Here is a 13,684-nt window from a genome sequence, read left to right as displayed (position 1 = left end):
GGGGCAGCGGGACCTCCGGCATGATGCTAGCTCAGGGAGTCAGGCTGGGCACTTCTCTCTGGAAAGGGGAATAAAAAGCTGTGAGAGTTCAGGGGATTGTTGGAAGCTTTAGCCTCCGGTTAAGGAACAGTTTCTTTCCCTTGTTGCCTGGTGCACAGGGGGAAGATGCATCTCCATCCTGGTGCCCTGGGCAGAAAGATGCTCCTGCCTGTAGCCACGTTCCCAGGGCAGCCTCCAAAGTGCTCGGCCCCACCAGACCCACAAGCACCCCGGTCCCTCTTCGCTGCCCTGTCCACACAGCCTTTGGCTGGGTCTTGCCTCAAGCATGGGCGCTGTACCCCAAAGCCGGCAAAACAGGGACACAGGCCCAACCTGCTCCAGCATCCCAAATCTGCCCTTGCCCACCTATCGACCCCACACCACGCCAGCCCCTGCCACTGCCTTGCCACCCCATCCCCACCAGCCCCAGGCAGGAGGCTCAGTCCTCCCCCATCTCCCACTGACCCCAGGCTGTGAGCTTGGCCTTTCTCTGCATCTTCATCCCATCCTACCCACGGCGGCCGGGACCATAAGGTCCCCCTCTGCACCAAGGCTCAACCCGCGCTGCACAGCAATGGGCAAAACGGGGCTCTGATCCAGCCCAGGGAGCCTCAAGGTAAATAACAACGATGAAATGATTATGCTGGAGGCAGCAGGGCTTGCCCATTTAATTGTGTATAAAATTAGATGTTAGACCTGGTATAGATGCCTGCATTTTCTAATAAAGATAGAAACTAATCAGTTTAAAGATGAGCGCAGTCCTTAAAGCATGGTTAGATCCCATTTACTCGGTTGAACAGAACGGGTGGATGGTTCCTGTTGTAAAATGGTTTTATAAAATGTAGCGAACTGTACAATGACGTGTTTTATTTGCCTCCTGTGGTTTAGATTCATATTTTGCTTTAGCATAAGTTAAACAAAATTAAGACTATGATTATACTAAGAGGATGCAGCCAGTACAGTAAAGATAGAAAATGTTGAACTCCTCGAAGTCATAAAGAATTATCAACTGTGCAATTAGTAAAGACTGAACATATACACTGAAGTCTATTAAGTCATAAATGAATGAGAAAAATGTTGTGCTTGGCAATTCAATGTGTATATTTGTCTTAATTATTTTAAATTAATTGCTATTGGCTACAATCATTAGAAAATTTAAGTAAGGTACAGCATAAACCCCCTCCTATAAAATGAATCTAGTTATACAGCCAAACTGTTTTCTGAATTGTCTAGGCTACTGAAAAGGAAGAAGGGCTGATGAGCAGAGCGCTGGGGATGGCTCTGGTCTCCTCGCAGCCTGTCTCCTGCCATGCTGCCTCAGGCTTGAGCACACCAAAACCCATCTGCTGCCGGCAGGGAGCACAGATCCCCCAAGCAGCCCTCTCTCCTGACAGCTCCAGCAGCACAAGAGTTCACAGATGTGCCTTTTCGGGCACCTCTGGACGGTTTCCCCCCCAGATCTCGCCTGGCTGTGTGGCTGCTGGCAGCCCCCTCAGCGGGGCAGCACGTCACCATCAGCCCAGGCACCACCAGCAGAAGGCTGTTGATATTTCTTGTCCGCATGGTCACACAAAGATTATTGTTGAAATGCAACAAAAAAAAAAAAAAAAAAGGAAAAAAAAGTGGATTTCTACCAGTCCTTCACTGCTGAAGGACCCTTGAGAGATGAAGCTTATCCCAAGCGAAAGGAAAATATTTTTATGAGTGGCTCTTATATGATCTAAGTACCATACTGGTGTAGCAGCTAAGCAGTGTAGAGCCAGCTAAGGCACATTGCGTGCCCGGTCTCTGCGGGCGGCAGGGAGCAATGCCACACAGGGATGCCCCTGTGTCCCGCTGGAGAAGCCCCCCATGGCTGCCCGCAGGGCACCGCAGCACAGCTCCTGGCACCAAAGCGCCAGTGGGCACCACGCCAGGGTGCTGATGGGACAACCCCACTGCCTGTTGTCACAGCCGTCTCAGGGTGCTCTCAAGATGCTACAAGTAGCCACGGGTAGGAACTGAATGAGGCAATGGGTATTGTCCAAAAATAAGCATTTCAGGAAATGCTTATTTCCTGAAAAGTAGGAAATGCTTATGTCCTGAAAAAGATCAGCGTGCTTTTTTTCTGATGTTTTGTAAATTAAAAGTTTACATTCCCTGTTCTCAAGTGTGATTTGGAGATCACTTGTAGTCACATTTCATTTCCTTTTCAGAATAAAGATGGTGAAAATTATTAAGACAGATATCAGAAGATATGACCCTTTTTCCTGGGTTTCCATTTTGCTAATAAGAAACCTGTATTTTAGGGAAGCTCCTTTCAGCATTTCAGGTGGGCCACCAAACTGAAAAAGCACCTATTTGCCCAGTTCTAATTAATGCATTGTGAGCCAAGATTAGTGTGTCCTGATAGACTTACCAAGGAGACGACAGAGGCAACTGGAAAACAGGTGAGCAGAGAAATTCTCATCAGGGAAACAGAACAGAAATCCCCATTGTATCTCCTGCGTCTGCAAGGGAAGAGACACTTTCCTCCAGGACTATGATCTCCATCACTAATATTATTATTAAATATTTACGTGCCACCCTAAGTTTGCATGACACTTTGCAGAGATAAAAGATGCTCTCTCTGCACTGAAGATCTTACAGCCTGCATCAGACAAACAAAGAAAGCAAAGTTAGCAGAAAAAAGACATGATGAAGATTAAGTAACAGATCTAATGCTGGTGACCCAAAAGCATTTTTAAATTTTAACAGAGCATGGGGTTAGGGCTAGCTAGTGGCATCGGGGCATTTTGCTTTTAGTAGCCAGCTGACCACCTTTCAAACTGACAGTGGTCATGTGGACCTACTTCCCCACAGCTTTGACCCAAACAAAGAAAACAGTGGCATCCTGTAAATACTTTTTTTATCTGACTTGTCTAAACAAAAGAAAAGTTGGGCTGCCACAGTTCAGCCATGTGTTTTCCCAGGCTGTACAAATGGGAGAAAGACCAGCACACTGCACCACTGAGCCAAAAAGAGAAATAAGAGTTGCTCCGTCCTTCAGCTCAGGTTTGTTCCATTTTGCTTAGTTCCCTCGCTTCACTTTCATTTCTGACAGTGCGACTAGAGACCCCCGATGAATTCAGCCTTCCTGCTGGTCACACACGGCTGGGGTGGCTCTGGCCTTCAGCTGTGGGGGCAAGTGCCACAGCAGCAGCAAAACAAAGCAGCAAAGGTGGAAAAATTGGAATATTCACCATGACTCTACCTGCCTGGGCCGTGGGGCGTACACCGATCCAGCAAAGTACAGGGAATACACCTCTGCAGAAATGATGCTAAAAGCCCCTCTTGTGGAGGATAACTCCCTTCCTATACAGTCTGTAAAATAATTTAATGTATTTTGATGTAGACATTGTTAACATCTTGGATAGCCAAGCCAAGCCCAGTGTTATTCTGCCTTTTCCCCAGGCGTGGAGGGGAGCCGGCAGCCCCAGCGGGAGCCAAGCCCACTCTGCAGCTCTCTCCCCTGCAGTGCCATGGGGCTCATCCCCAAAACCCCCGGCGCTGGGGGGACTGTGGAGGCAGCAGCACCAAAGGGAAGGCCACCAGGCTTGGGGACACCAAGGGGGAAACAAAGAGGGGACGTGCCAGTGCCTCCCACAGAGAGGCTCTGGGGGCAAAGACTCCTTTCTGGGTCCCCACCACCCAGCTATTATTTTCTTTCACAAACTTGGTGATCAAGAAAAAGAGTATTTGTGCTTTTTAAATTTTTAAAAGTAATCTTAGCCTAATCAATGACAATGAGAGATTTCCCCAAGTTTCCTAGAAGAAATACGTTTGTAGCTGGATCTGAGGACCCGTGCAGAGAGAAGCAGCAGCACTCATCATATCACCTGAGACAACAACGGGCAGGACATGCAGGGCAGATGAAGCGTAGCCTAAGGCATATAGCAATATATAGACTGCAGACACACATATGCACACAGGTGCGCACACACAAGTACATATGTGCACATACACACACACACACATACACATATACATGCTCCTAGCAATTCAGTTAGATTAATTTGCTTTAGCTAGTCTATTATTTCACTGTAGTCCTTGTATAGTACTTAAAGAACCAGGTTAAGCATTCTGCATTAGGTACACAAACAATGCTTCTTTACTTCCACATGGGTGTTGTGAGACTTTAATTAATGTTTGTAAAGTGCTTTCAGATCCCCAGAAGAAAGGCACTATAGAAGTGTGAAGTTTGATTATTTCACAGCATACAAAAGTAGAGGTGAAAAGAAATATTCTCCTTCTTAAACATAAAACTACTGATCTCAACTCCTGCATTTAAAAAAACAAGATGTTAAGAAAGAAAAGAATTCTGACCATGAACCTACTTCAGGCTTCCCCTTTGCCTTTTTCATCTGATTTCTGGTTGAGTGAAATAATAAACTATTGTATTGCTGTAAACTCTTTGTAAGTAGATTTGACTAAGACAACAGAGTTCAGTGCCAGCAGCTACTCTGATCATTCTTTTAAATGGAAATTTACCGTCTGCTGCATCACATGGAAAAAATATAGAACTATTTTTCACAGCTTGTTCACTGAACAGATTATTGGAGGGAAGAAAAAATAAAAAGGCTTCATTTTCTACAGATCCCAAATCTCAGCGTAGAAAGTCTTGGCAATTTCCTTTTGAGAGGAGACAGATTTCACTTTCACATTGATTTAACAATGAGAAGTGCGTCCAAAATGAGGGTCTGATTCTGAACATTTAAATGGTTAGCCATGGTTGATTCAATAGCTTATCTATGGGAGCAAAATTACTCACATCCATAAGTCTATGTAGGATCTGGTCCTAATATAGAACCAGTTCTTGATGTCATAAAATCTTTTTTAACAGCATCTTGTGTTACATTTAATTTATTTCATATGGCCTCATAAAATAAGATAAAAGCTTGTAAGTCTAAAAGTCATATAAAGAGGATGGAAAAAAAAAGTCCTATCATGTATTTGTGTTTATTAAGTATTATCTTCATGCAACTTAGAGAGTTTTAACTCCAGAATTTCCAAATTTTTTCTAATCCTAATAGCAGTCAGCAAGAGCTGCCAGTGCGTAATATAAACAGATTACAACACACGCTTTTTGGAGAAGAAAGTCCTTCCCAAAGCTCTCTCCCAGACAGGTCCTCCCTTTCAGCTTGTGCTACCAGCACAGAGCCTTACCAGCTCACCTCTTACCTCTCGCCTGGGCAGGGTGCGGGCAGGCAGTATCCCCGCCCTGCCTGGCACCCGGGCAGTGCAGCTGTAGGGTCTAACCTCCAAATTTAGCCTGGGAAGCTCCAAGATGACAGGAACAAGAAACACTGGCTTGCGTCAAACATGGTTTAATCTGACAGTGGCCTAAAGAGTGCACAAGCAGCTCTCCAGTTCGCCTATTCTTCAATATAGAGAAAGGCTCCAAACAGAAAAGTCCATAGCAGAAAAACACCTTCAGAGCCAAAGGCGGCCTCACCCGTCTTTAAATGGAGGTTGCAGAGTGCCTCCCCTTCACCACTGAAAGCACGCTTTCTGCTTAGGCCCCAGAGGGGAAGGAAAGGACTGTAGCCAAGTACCCCAGGATTTAGGCTGAGCTCACCTGCAGCCAGGGGGACATGGCCAGGGGGTCCCAGGCGGCATGCATGGTAGCCTCTGGAGTGTGAGAAGGGAAGTAGGTCCATGGGTGTAGCTTGGCACCCACAAATTCCCCACAGAAAAGGGGCTCCTTTTCCGATCTTTGAGGATCAACACTTCTGGATGCTGGGCGGTAAGCCGATTGAGGGACGCAAGTCAGGAGGCAAATCTTGGTCTGCCTTTAGGGCTCCCAAAGGTGTGTGTTTCTGGGTGGGGGGGGTGCTCCTCCAAGGTCAGCCATGGGGCAACGAAATGCCAAATGGGGCAACTTCCTATTCATAGCATGGGTCCTTTACTTGTGCAAGTGTATAATAAAAATCATTATAAAAGTGCCTTCAGCATACCAGAGCATGTCAGTGACTTCAGACGGCCACTGGTATGAGTACTTGTTTGCCAACAAGAAAAAAAAATTGTAAAAAAAAATCCAGTGCCCTGATTCTGATACCCAGGAACGGGCATCATAACAAGCTAAGTTAAAAAAAAAAAAAACAAACCAATCAAAAAAACAAACCCCAATCAACTGACCAAACAACAACAGTTGCCCTATTTTTCAACTAACATTTCTTTAGTTTAACAATGATAACCGTTACCGTAAGAATATGATGAGGTCTTATCTGATGCTGCTGCTAGCAATATGGTTTCACTGCCAGGAGGCCATCACAGACCAGCCCTGTTTTAGGTACCAGCAGCAGAACCATCGCCTTACCTCCGGGAAACACAAGCCAGACGCAAACCCAGGGGTAATGCGGTAAGCAACACAGCACTTCCACCCTAAGTGCTGGAAAAGAAAAGTTACTTTTGATGAAGTAAAAGGATTCCTGAGGACAACTTTCTGTAAAGATAAACTTTAACTACAATCTGACACGACAGTCAATAAATAGCTTCAAGATAATCGCACGTACCTCTTTGGTAGGCAGTGGTCTAACCCAGGCAGAGATGCTTTTAGAACATGGCTGTTCTCACCAGCCCTTGATATTTTTCTTGCGATCCAGGCAACATCCACATTGAAAAACCTACGCCACAGCTGTCAGGGCTTCTCTCCAGCAGATAATTAAATTCCAACTCTATTGCCATTGTGACAAGTGAGCTCAAGTTTAGTGATACCATCCCTGCCAACCAAACAAGAATGAGTGCCATCAGCTGCATAGTCGTTAATCGCTTCACTGAAAGAAGAGGAGCCTGCGGTACTTACCAGCATCCTCCCAGGCTAGGTGTTCAGCCTCCAGGAGATATCTGACAATAACATGAGTACGTCTCAAGGGATGATTGAGTTTGGTTCAGTGTGCTTATGCAGGGAGGCCTGGCAAAAGTGGAGCAAGTCAACAAGTTTAAAGGACTTTCAAGATCTCTTCCAAACCAGAGAAAGGCAGAGTTTAGCTTGGGCGGTCACAGGGTAGGGCTTTGCTAAATGCAAAAGATGAAGCCATTGGCATTTTCTCCTACGGATTGCCCTCTCAAGTTGCTCTTCTAGGTAAAGAGTTTATTTTTTTCCTCTCCATTTGACTACAACATGCAAGTCCCATATTTTTGCAGATATGTTTATTTTCCTTAGAATATAGCTTTTAAACTGAGCTTATCCATCAAAAATCAGAGTGCACATTAGCTAGGACCTATTTAACACCCTAATAAGTGCTTTTTCATAGCTATCTTGCTTCATATGTAAATCTGTTATTTCTACACTAGTTATCGAACTAATCCAATTTTAAGTACAGCTAGAGAAAAACTGTCATTTTTTCTCCCAAGAGAAGAATACTGGTTCACTGCTAGCATTCCAGAGAGACTCCCCCAGTTAATAAAGAGAGACCAGGTCTCGCGTTTAAGAACTGCACAAGCCGTATCTGTTCCCTTGCTTTGCCTGTTGCTCAAGCAGTTAAAGCTAGCTTTCCCCTGCAGTACCCCCATGGAGGCCGCCACAGAGATCACAGTTGCAGAGGTGAACATCTGTCTCCGACATGCTGTGCCAGCCAAAGGACAGCTCAGACCTCACACAGCCTCCAAGCCCTCACCCAGTACACGGGAGGAGGTATATATGGCCTCCGGGGAAGCACTCCAGGAGCCTCCTGCTAAGCCAACGGCCAGAAAATGGAGCGCATTTGAGCAGGAAATTAAAACTGACTCTCCCATCGCCTCAACAAATGGCTCAACCAGCCTGCTATAAAGTCAGTCTCTTGGAAGTCTCTCCATCCCCTCTTAAAATCAAACACCAGCACACACTTTCTGAATCAAACGTGGCTGCCCCAGTCCGTGGGACATCAGCATCATTGGCTGGGTGGGGAGGTCTGAGACTTGCTGGGTGTACAGACTTAAAATTGAGGCTAAATAGGTTGGCCCCTTTCTAGATCTCAGCATAGGCTCCCAAAGGCTGGGTTTATTCATCACCCTATGTGCTTTGCTTGCAGCATTGGCTTCCCTGCTTGTCAACACGCCGATTTCTGAATTCGCAGTGCAGAGGAAGCCTTTCATGGTTTGGCATTCTCTTATATGTTTATGCTTCTCAAGATATATTCTCTAGCCAAGCCTTTAAGTTCTTACATTAGTCCCCAAGCCCAGACATCAATCTGTTGCTGATCAGGTCTTTTCACATCATGCTGCTTTTATCTGGAATGCTGTTTTTGATGCTTCCAGGGAAGCTCTGGCTGATGTTTTTAAGAATGTGGTTAATTTTTTTTTCCTTTTTGTTTAAAATGACACTTGAGCACAGCTATTTCTTTTAACCTTTTGCTTTTACTGTGAGACTTTAGCAAGAAATTTGCCTTATAAATGCTATTATACCGGGGAGGTCCTGATTTGCATCTTTGTCCTTGGACAGTGTAGAGGCAGCACAGGGGTCCACAAACAGAGAGAGATTGATTTTTTTTCCCTTTTATAGTCTACAATAAAAAGTTTCTTTAAAGAGGAAGAAAAGAGAGGCACATGCTTAATATTGAAGAAAAGCCTGCTTGTGCCTGATACATTGGAGAAACAGTTCAAGAACACTTCATCCTCCTGCAACTATTTCCCGCACTTCTGCCAAGGTTAGGGAAACCTTGGGTTAGCTGCCGTCTGAATACCGCAGGCTGGTATCAGTCTGAACAAGTTCAGCTGACTGCTTAGAAGATTTTCGTCTTTATTCGTCCTCCTGTTGTCTCCCCACTTTGGCAAATAGAAATCACCTTCATCTTTGGGGGAGGCTTCAGCCTGAAAGCACCCAACAAAGAGAATTCCCTGAGAGACGCTCACTGGGAGGTCAAGGTCCTTCCATTGAGTCCCCCAACTCAGCTGTGCTGGGGATCAGCCAGCTCTCACAAAAACGAGACTCTGTAGATCAGCGTGGTCTGGGACCAGGTGGGCCAGAAAACACAACAGCATAGTCTGATAAATGACTGAAAAATTAGACCAACAAAAAAAAAAACCTGCAAGAAAGATCCGCACACACCCCCCACATATGTAAACTCCCATTTTTCACACCAATAAAGAGGATGAAGTCTGCCCCCCCACACCCCCCCCAGCTCCCTTCGGGCCTTACACTGCAAACAAGGAACCAGCCCGTTCATTGTCCTTTTGCACTGCTTCAGGTCTAAGGTCTACATCAACCAGGGGACTGAAAACAGTATTTTGTGTCTAATGTACTGGGTGACCAGAGCCAAAAACTGAAGCATTAGCTTAAATTTAAATTTAAATTTTTAATTTATTTTTTTTAAACAAATATGGCTGGAGCGCCTCATGCAGAAAGGCTTGGGTGAGATCATTACATCATGGCGTAAAAGCTTAAATGGGCTTTGCCAGAGTTATAACTGTTCTGATCGCCATGGAGCTGCCCCAGCATTTGTTTGGAGACAACAATACTCTCCTCAACTCGTTCTGTGTACCTTATAGTGAGAGCCACCTGAGTAAACCCGACCTGCTGGTTCATGGAACATAAGACAAAAATAAGGCAAATTCCTGCTCTAATGGCTGTTGTCTTTGCAACAAGAATCACGCTAATCACTGCTTTCTCTCACAGGACCATGGTCTGGGACTAATTGTAAGAGGTGCAGTCATTTAGAGATGGGAAATGGAGAATGCAAGGATGGGGAAGAGTTTGAGCGCTTCAGCAGACAAAGGAGAGCAACTCCTTCTTCTGTATGCTCCCTTGAGGAAACTGCTGAAGACACATTACCATGGCTACCTACCTCACAGACAACTCTCTTTTCAGATATTTTGTGGCAGCAGAGGGGACCCCAGTAAAGTCTTTCTTCTCTCTTCCATGAGGAGATGCCAGCAGTGGTTCTCTCTGGCCAGCCAGCCTCCTCCCACGATGCCTGCGCCCACCAGCCTCTCCAACATCCTCTGAGGACCGGGGACACAGCACTGGGGTTCCTTGGCTCTGCTCCCTGGGAGCTGCTCTCCACTGCTCTGGCCAAACCCTGGAGATGAGCTACCAAAAATCCCACCACAGCCTTGGGGACCTGTCAGGGAAAGGGCCTGGGCCCTGTTCCACTGGGGAAAAGCTCAGAGGTGGGAAACAGTGGGCAAAGGAACAGAGAAACAGGGGAAGAGCCCAGGTTTATTGTGGAGGAGGTGTCCAGAGGGAGCGGGGTGCACTTTGTGATTATTAAGTTTATTTTACGATACCTCTTTTTTTTCTTTCTGAGCAGCTATGGTTAGAAATACCCTAACTGGCAGTAATGAAGTTCATGACTAGTAACTGGCAGCTACATGGGCAGCTGGCCAGGATTGGGAGGGGCACAGAGAGCCGAGGAGCCATGGCGGTGCCCCTCACCCAGCCCACCACAGGGTACACCCCATGCTGTGTGGCGAGTGGCTTTGCCCAAACGCCCCTTCGCTGGGCAGCAGCAGGGCCAAAACAGGGACTGGCCGCCAACAGTTGCAGTCACCCCACGGCCCCGTCCCGGGACTCCCCACCCCAACAGCGACACTGGGTTCCTCATAATGCTGCCGCACTCCTCTGCAAACAGGGTTGGCAAATCCCCCCTGCATACCCCAAAGGCGGCAGGGCGGGAGGCGGGCAGAGAGCCAGAGCCCAAGCCCCACCACACACCTCCCCAGGGCTGCCCGGCAGCCCCAACCCAGCCGCACTCACACGCCACCCCACAAGCCCGGCGACTTCATTAAACACATACTCATTTAAGGATTACTCTAACGTTGCCCATTTCTAGGTCAATTATTGACTCGAATCATGTTAAAGTTTAACATAAATATGCTACTATATCACCTGTACCTATATTATGATAATTATATGGTTACAAAATTCTTTTAAAATAGTAGGGAAACTAGCTACTACTGGAAAATAAAGGCTCACAGACTGCTCTGAAGCCCGTGCAAAGAAATACAAATATTCCCATTACCTTTGCATCAGCTTCACAAAGAAAAATCAGTTTAGATTATTAAAAACACCCACAAATTAATTACTCTCCAGTTAAAATCTTTCCTTCCTAAAAATGTTTTCTCTAACCTTATCAGAGAGAAAAGGCGGGTAGAGGGTGAGCAGAGAAAGGAAAGGCATTGTATCATAAGCAGCTTGTAAAGCTACAAACAACATGAGAATAATCTTCTTTTTAAAAAAAAAAAATGCACTGCTAACTTTTTCACATTTTCACAAACTTTTCAATTAGGATTTCTTCCTGGCTATTTAAATATGCTTAAAGTAATGATTTTCTGTAATTTGTCTTTTTCCTTTGGAAACATACCGTGCTATTGTCAGCTTTAAAAAAGAAGCAATTTTCTGACTTTAGAGATTGAGCAGGTCATGGAAAAATTACTACTGTGGGAACCTATAATTAAATAGAAAATGCAGCTGCACTTATGAAAAACTAAAATTAAGTTTATTCTATTAATACTTGATTCTAGAATGGTATTTGACTCTTCGGACACAGGTCTTAGCTGAAACTGTACCTTGCCTGCAGAACAACACAAGCGGCACATCTACTCGCAAAAGCAGACATGATATAATCTGTACAAACACATTACCAATTATTTGCTGGTCATCTGAACTAGATTCAGTATAGCATGATAGTCATTTACACATGTAGTCCCTTTTTTCCTCTTTTCCTACTACTAGCAATTCATTTTGGGATGGATTTTTTTCTTTTAAGGAACTCAATTAAAATAAATCTACGTAAAATTAGTAATGTTTATTATAAATCTAACTAGAAAAGAGAGGTACATAAAGGGACTTTTGAACAAAATTATATGGTACATCTGAATTGAATAAATATCTCTTCCCAGCATTTGACTAGTTGTGAAATGGAGACAAGATTGTACACAATACTATGATACAAAACCAGGCTTTGTGTATATATAAAGAAGATTTATCATAGTTCCTGAATGAATGTTTACAGAGTACCAGACATAATTTTTGAATTAAATTCTAAATTAAAATCTCGAAAAGATATTTTTGTGACTCACAATATTTTAAAACACCTAAAATATACAAGATTAACAAAAGCCTCACTGAGAAAATAAGGTACAGATTTGTTGACTAGCAATTCACAAGGCTTGTTCCGATGTCTGAAGATAAAAAAGTACTTGTACAGAAATATTAAAAGAACTATATAAAATTAAAAGAAGGCCAAATCATCCTAAAATAACAATATTAATTTTATTTAATAATAGTAATAAAAATAGCATTTTTTAAAATCATTGCATTTAGGATGACCACTTCTCATAATTTTCTAGGGTAATAATAAGTTACGTTCCACAACCCATCCTTATTGCATGATATTACAGAAATTACTAAATACAAATGTTCTTTTATATACTATGCAACGATTTGTAAAACTATGTTTCCTTTAAACCACTAATTCACTAAGTTTGGGTGTTTTTTTTCTTTTAATAAATAGGAAGGAAATTTTCCATCTTCTTTTCATCAATCATCTTCACATATCCAGCTTTCTGTGCTATTACAAAGAACATAACTAAACCCATACAGTTTATATAAATGTCTATATCCTATTTATAACATATAGGACCCTGAAATCCTTTCTTCATATGCAAACTCAACTACACTATTTTTAATACACTTATGTATTATATCTAATACAGCTATCCAGAACTACTGTGAGAATGAAAACAGCATATCAGAAATGGTAAAAGAAGAAGATATGTGAAGAAACATTATACACAACCTGGGAAAGATTTTTTTTTCCCCCTTTCAGAAACAACTTGTGAGAGACGGTGTTGTCGCAGAGAAAGCCCACAAAACCTGTATTATCACATACACTGCTTGAGTAAGACACCCAGAAGTGATCCTAAAAATCACCAATATAATTATTTTGATTTCACAGCTACAGCTTGCTTTCTCTCAGCTGCCTGTTTGGTCAGTGGCACGGGTGGGGTTTTTTTGCTTCGTGCCGTGGAGCTGGATTTCTATTTTCCAGCTGCATATATTCCACGGAGGAAAGGAAAACTGATCCATGAAGTTCCTATTTGCATAAAGCACAGAAACATCTGTCACAAAATTCTTGTTGGTGGATTGAAGCATCAGGAGATACTGCCGTTGATCATCTGCCCTTAATAATATTGAATTCTTTTTTTGTCAATAGGAGAGTGAGGGTATTTAAGGAGGCAGAGAAAAGAGAGAATTTGATCAGAGAAGACATATTCTTCCTATTACTTGAAATGAGGGATCAGTTACGTGATGCTGTCTTACACGAACACTCACAAATGAGCTCTGCCCCAAGATCAGCAAATGCCCTGTTCCATCTGATACCAGTTCTTTGCAAATACAGATCTTATAAAGGAATACGATGACTTAATCAGCATCCTGCAGTTGCCGACAATGCACAGTAGCTTTTTTTGTTAAACTTTACACAATGAATGATCCGTGGTAGCAGGGCTAACATTAGAAAGTGCTCAATCTGCAGTGCTGTTTTGAGTTGTGATTTCAGTTTAGGGAAGGAAATAAAAATCTCAAGGAAGACTTATCTGTGTCTCAGATCAGGAAAATTTTCATTCTGTTTCTGTATGTGTATATAATGTATGTCTACAGTGATAAATATCAGGTGGAGCAGCCAATTAGTTCATACAGAATACA

This window comes from Larus michahellis, chromosome 7, assembly GCF_964199755.1.
Source record: "Larus michahellis chromosome 7, bLarMic1.1, whole genome shotgun sequence".
Classification (NCBI taxonomy): domain Eukaryota; kingdom Metazoa; phylum Chordata; class Aves; order Charadriiformes; family Laridae; genus Larus; species Larus michahellis.
This window is presented reverse-complemented; position numbering follows the sequence as displayed.